The sequence below is a fragment of the Trachypithecus francoisi genome, unplaced genomic scaffold, assembly GCF_009764315.1.
Source record: "Trachypithecus francoisi isolate TF-2019V2 unplaced genomic scaffold, Tfra_2.0 Lachesis_group11, whole genome shotgun sequence".
NCBI lineage: Eukaryota > Metazoa > Chordata > Mammalia > Primates > Cercopithecidae > Trachypithecus > Trachypithecus francoisi.
In genome coordinates, this window is record NW_022681456.1 from 11,627,573 (window position 1) to 11,633,749 (window position 6,177).

The following is a 6,177-nucleotide window of genomic DNA, read 5'->3' on the forward strand; positions in this document are numbered from 1 at the left end:
GAAAAGAAAAAGAGAAAGAAATGGCAGGTCCCCTGTGAGATAACCTAGATAACCCAGAGAGAAGGTCTGCATCCTGACACACTGGCTGCCAAGATTTGAGATTATAAAATTTGCTGACCATTTCTCAACCTAACACAGGGCTCTCAACCTTGAAATCCCATGGAAATTTTACAAAGTTGTGGAAGCCCAGGTCTCATGCCCAGAGATTCACAGATTCACATCTAATTCATCTGGGGTGAGGCCTGAGTTTTCAGAAAATTCCCCAGGTGATTTTTTTTTTTTTTCCCCAGTAGTCTCCCTCTGTCGCCCAGGCTGGAGTACAGTGGAACGATCTCGGCTCACTGCAACCTCTGTCCCCCAGGTTCAAGCAATTCTCCTGCCTCAGCCTCCCGAGTAGCTGGGATTACAGGCATCCACCACCACACCCGGCTAATTTTTGTATTTTTAGTAGAGATGGGGTATCACCATGTTGGTCAGGCTGGTCTCGAACTCCTGACCTTGTGATCTGCCCACCTCGGCCTCCCAAAGTGCTGGGATTACAGGAGTGAGCCACTGAGCCTGGCCTTTTTTTTTTTTTTTTTTTTCTGAGATGGAGTCTCGCTTTGTTACCCAGGTTAGAGTGCAGTGGCACAATCTCAGCTCACTGCAACCTCCGCCTCCCTGGTTCAAGCGATTATCCTGCCTCAGCCTCCTAAGTAGCTGGGATTACAGGCACCTGCCACCATGCCCGGCTAATTTTTTGTATTTTTAGTAGAGACAGGGTTTCACCATGTTGACCAGGATGGTCTCGATCTCCTGACCTTGTGATCTGCCCGTCTTGGCCTCCCAAAGTGCTGGGATTACAGGTGTGAGCCACTGCTCCCGACCGAGCAGGGCAACATTCTTGAGAGATCAGATGTTCTCTTGCATAATGGGCAGGTGAGCTCTGGAGTCACACTGCCTGGGTGTGAATCTCGGAGCTGTATTTTCTTGGGGATGTCACCCAGACTGTTCTGTAGGTCCCCTCACTTGCAATATGGGGCATTAACAGTACTTACCATCTGGGGCTACTGTGGTTAGTTACTGTGAGGATGAGATAAGGTGGTGGTTTTTTTTTTTTGTTTTGTTTTTTTTTTTTTTGAGACGGAGTCTTGCTCTTTCGCCCGGGCTGGAGTGCAGTGGCCGGATCTCAGCTCACTGCAAGCTCCGCCTCCCGGGTTTTACGCCATTCTCCTGCCTCAGCCTCCGGAGTAGCTGGGACTACAGGCGCCCGCCACCTCGCCCGGCTAGTTTTTTGTATTTTTAATAGAGACGGGGTTTCACCGTGTTAGCCAGGATGGTCTCGATCTCCTGACCTCGTGATCCGCCCGTCTCGGCCTCCCAAAGTGCTGGGATTACAGGCTTGAGCCACCGCGCCCGGCAAGGCGGTGGTTTTAAACTGGGTAGGATTTTGTCCCCCCTCAGCCCCATTCTTTCTTGGGGACATTTGGCAATGTATGACATTTTTGATGTCACAACAGGCAGGAAGAAGGTTACTGGCATTGAGTGAGTAAAGACCAGGGATGTTGTTAAGCATGGTGCAATGTCACCATGCTACCAAAAAAAAAAAAAAAAAAAATCAGCACCGGTAATCCCAACTACTTCGGAGGCTGAGGGAGGAGAATCGCTTGAACCTGGGAGGCAAAGGTTGCAGTGAACAGAGATCGCGCCATTGCACTCCAGCCTGGGCGACACAGTGAGACACACCATCTCAAAAAAAAAAAAAAAAAAAAGTTGAAAAACCCTGAAATACCATGATTCTAGCTAAGAATTCAGCAAGAGGCACATAGCACATAGTAAAGCCTCAATAAACACCACTGACCTTACTGAGGTTCTCTCTGCCCCCTAAGTCATAAGTGGGTGGCCTCACTAAGGGTGTGGTTCTCAGTCTGTACCTCTGGCACTGGGAAGCCCCGCCTGGCCACCCTAGAATGCACAATTAATCATAACTTCCAGATACGGAGCGCTCACTCTATTCTAGGCCCTGTGCTGACAGCTTCGCGGCAAGCGTTCTCTCCTGGGACTCCCCGACAACAGTGAGGTGTCTTGCTATTCCTTCCATTTTAGAGGAGGAAACTGAGGTTCAGGGAGGATCACAGGTCATCAAGCTAGTACTGTGCTTAAACTTAGGTCTAGCTGCTCTAAATATGCAGGAGAGTGTATATAAAGGGTTACCATTTTTTAAAAAAAAGTCTAGCACTTTGGGAGGCCGAGGCAGGTGGATCAAGAGGTCTGGAGTTCGAGACCAGCCTGAAAAACATGGTGAAACCCTGTCTCCACTAAAAATACAAAATTTAGCTGGGTGTGGTGGCATGCGCCTGTAATCCCAGCTACAAGGGAGGCTGAGGCAGGAGAATCACTTGAACCCAGGAGGCGGAGGTAGTGGTGAGCCAAGATCACACCGAGCCGAGATCACACTGCTGCACTCCAGCCTGGGCAACAGAGTAAGACTCCATCTCAAAAAAAGAAAAAAGTGGGAAGAGGATGTGCTTGTTTATGTGTAAAATGTCGCTAGATTTGAACACAATAAACTGGCAAAGATGGTTGTCTCCCGGGAGAATTGGGGACTTGGGAACAGGAGCTGAAGAACAACTTTTCTCTGTTGTGTTTGGAAGCATGTGAATGTATTATGTATTCAAAATGTAAAAAAAAAAAAGGAAGTTAAAGAGACTGTGCTCCTAGCTAGGAGTGTTTGTCTAAGTTGCCTGGGTGTGAGAGCACCTAGGGTGCTTTGTTAGAAATAGATTCCAAAGACACACCCAGACCTACTTAAATCAGAATCCAAGGGCTTCGAAACCTGCATTTGACAAGCCAGGCTGATAAGTCTTGAGTCTGGGACAGTTTGGGAATAAGAACCCAAGACAACAGGATCCTAGCCCAGAAATGATTCCAGCTGGATCTCACATCCCTGCGGAAGCAGGGAGGTGGCTGTCTTAGGGGAATACATAAAAGATGTCCAGGACAGCCGGGCATGGTGGCTCACGCCTGTAATCCTAGCACTTTGGGAGGCTGAGGCAGGTGGATCACCTGAGGTCAGGAGTTGGAAACCAGCCTGGCCAGCGTGGTGAAAGCCCATCTCGGCTAAAAATACAAAAATTAGCCAGGCGTGGTGGGTCATGACAGTAATCCCAGCTACTCCGGAGGCTGAGGCAGGAGAATCCCTTGAATCCAGGAGGCAGAGGTTGCAGTGAGCTGAAATCATGCCACTGCGCTCCAGCTTGGGCAGTGAAGGTTCACAGAGGTCCCTCCCCATCCTACTTGATACCCTTCAGAAGTATGGATTAGGCCAGGCGCGGTGGCTCACACCTGTAGTCCCAACACTTTGGGAAGCTGAAGCGGGTGGATCACATGAGGCCAGGAGTTCAACACTAGCCTGGCCAACATGGTGAAACCTCCATCTGTACCAAAAAATACAAAAATTAGCCAGGCGTGGTAATGTGCACCTGTAATCCCAGCTACTTGGGAGGCTGAGGCAGGAGGATCCTTTGAACCCGGGAGGCGGAGGTTGCAGTGAGCCAAGATTTCGCCACTGCACTCCAGCCTGGGTGACAGAATAAGACTCCGTCTCAAAACAAAACAAACAAAAAAAGAAGTGTGGATCCCGGAGCATGTGACACAGGACCCCAGATGCTGCTGGAGGGAAAAGGAAGGTCCCCTTCCCCACCCAGACTATGAAGCTGCCGTTCACTGTGTCCCAGTCCGCACAGGCCAAGAACTCAAGGCCACACTTTCCAAATTGTGTTTCTCCAGAGTCTTGGGGTTCTGTGAAGCACCTGGGACAACAATGATAGGAGAAAGAGAAATATCAGGCCTGCCGATGCTCCACCCACATTTCACTTCAGCCAGACTACATTATTTTATAAAGCTAATTAAAAAATTGGTTTAAACTGTTCTTTTTTGAGACAGGGTCTCTCACTTAGGCTGGAGTCCAGTAGCACAATCAAGGCTCACCGCACCCTCTACTTCCCAGGCTCAAGCAATCCTCCCGCCTCAGTCTCCTGAGTAGCTAGGATTACAGGCGCGTGCCTCCACACCCAATTAATTTTTGTATTTTGTGTAGAGACAGGGTTTTGCCATGTTGCCCAGGCTGGTCTCAAACTCTTGGGTTCAAGTCATCTACCTGTCTCGTCCTCCTAAAGTGCTGGGATTATAGGCATGAGCATAATCACTTTATATATTAGGTGTTTGGGACAGACAAAAATCTCAAACTCGAAGGCCTAATGAGGCCAAGAAAGTCACATGAGTGAAGCTGGCCTGGTGTGAGATAAGAGGGAGTGCTGGGGACTGTGGAAAAAATAGGCCCTGGGGAGAGTGTGGCTGCAGTGCAGCTGCTGCTCGTTGTTGCTCTTTAAGAAGGTGGTCCCATGCAGCTGGGGCTTCCAACATTTCTTTTTTTTTTTTTTTTTTTTTTTTTGAGACGGAGTCTCGCTCTGTCGCCCAGGCTGGAGTGCAGTGGCGCGATCTCCGCTCACTGCAAGCTCCGCCTCCTGGGTTTACGCCATTCTCCTGCCTCAGCCTCCCGAGTAGCTGGGACTACAGGCGCCCGCCATCTCGCCCGGCTAGTTTTTTGTATTTTTTAGTAGAGACGGGGTTTCACCGTGTAGACCAGGATGGTCTCGATCTCCTGACCTTATGATCCACCCGTCTCGGCCTCCCAAAGTGCTGGGATTACAGGCTTGAGCCACCGCGCCCGGCCTCAACATTTCTTTAATGTATGTATGTATGTAATGTGTGTATGTATTCATATATTTATTTGAGACTGAATTTTGCTCGTCGCCCAGGCTGGAGTGCAATGGTGCGATCTTGGCTCACTGCAACCTCCGCCTCCCAGGTTCAAGTGATTCTTCTGCCTCAGCCTCCCAAGTAGCTGGGATTACAGATGTGCACCACCACGCCTGTCTAAGTTTTGTATTTTTAGTAGAGATGGGGTTTCGCCATGTTGGTCAAGCTGGTCTCAAACACTGCTGACCTCAGGTGATCCACCTGCCTCAGCCTCCCATAGTGCTGGGATTACAGGTGTCAGCCACCACGCCTGGCCGCCCATTTCAAACAAAGCCAGAATCAGCCCAGGTAAGATCTTTGTGAGGGCGTAGGCTCTGAGTCAGACTATCCAGGTTCAAATCCTGGCAATTTACTTAACTTCCATGGGCATGAATTTTACCTTCGGCAAAGTGGAGCTAATAATAGTACCCACCATATAAGGGTGCCGAGGGTGAAATGAGTTGATGCATAGTGCATAGAATAGCAACTGCACATAATAATAATTATTATTATTTTGAGATGGAGTCTTGCTCTGTTGCCCAGGCTGGAGTGCAGTGGTGTAATCTCAGCTCATTGCAACCTCTGCCTTCTGGATTCAAACAATTTTCCTGCCTCAGCCTCCCGAGTAGCTGGGATTACAGGTGTATGCCAACACGCCCAGCTAATTTTTGTATTTTTAGTAGAGACAGGGTTTCACCATGTTGCCAAAGCTGGCCTTGAACTCCTGTGATCCATCAGCCTTGGCCTCCCAAAGTGCTGGGATTACAGGTGTGAGCCACCATGCCCAGCATTTTTTTTTTTTTTTTTTTTTGTATTTTTAGTAGAGACGGGGTTTCACCGTGTTAGCCAGGATGGTCTCGATCTCCTGACCTCGTGATCCGCCCGTCTCGGCCTCCCAAAGTGCTGGGATTACAGGCTTGAGCCACCGCGCCCGGCCTTTTTTTTTTCTTTAAGACATCTTCCTCTGTTGTCTAGGTGGGAGTGCTGTGGCATGATCTCAGCTCGCTGCAACCTCCACCTCCCGAGGTCAAGTGATCCTCCTGCCTCAGCCTCCTGCGTAGCCGGGATTACTGTGCACTACCATACCTGGCTAATTTTCATATTTTTATTACAGATAGGGTTTCACCATATTGGCCAGGCTGGTCTTGAACTCCTGACTACAAGTGATCTGCCCGTCTCAGCCTCCCAAAGTGCTGGGATTACAGGTGTGAGCCACTGTGCCCGGCCGATATTCTCATGTTGTTATTTTTGAGACAGAGTCCCATTCTGTCACTCAGGCTGGAGTGCAGTGGCATCATTACTGCTGACTGCAGGCCTTACCTTCCAGGCTCATGCAGTCCTCCCACCTCAGCCTCTCAAATAGCTGGGACTGCAGGTGCACCACCACCATGCCCAGGC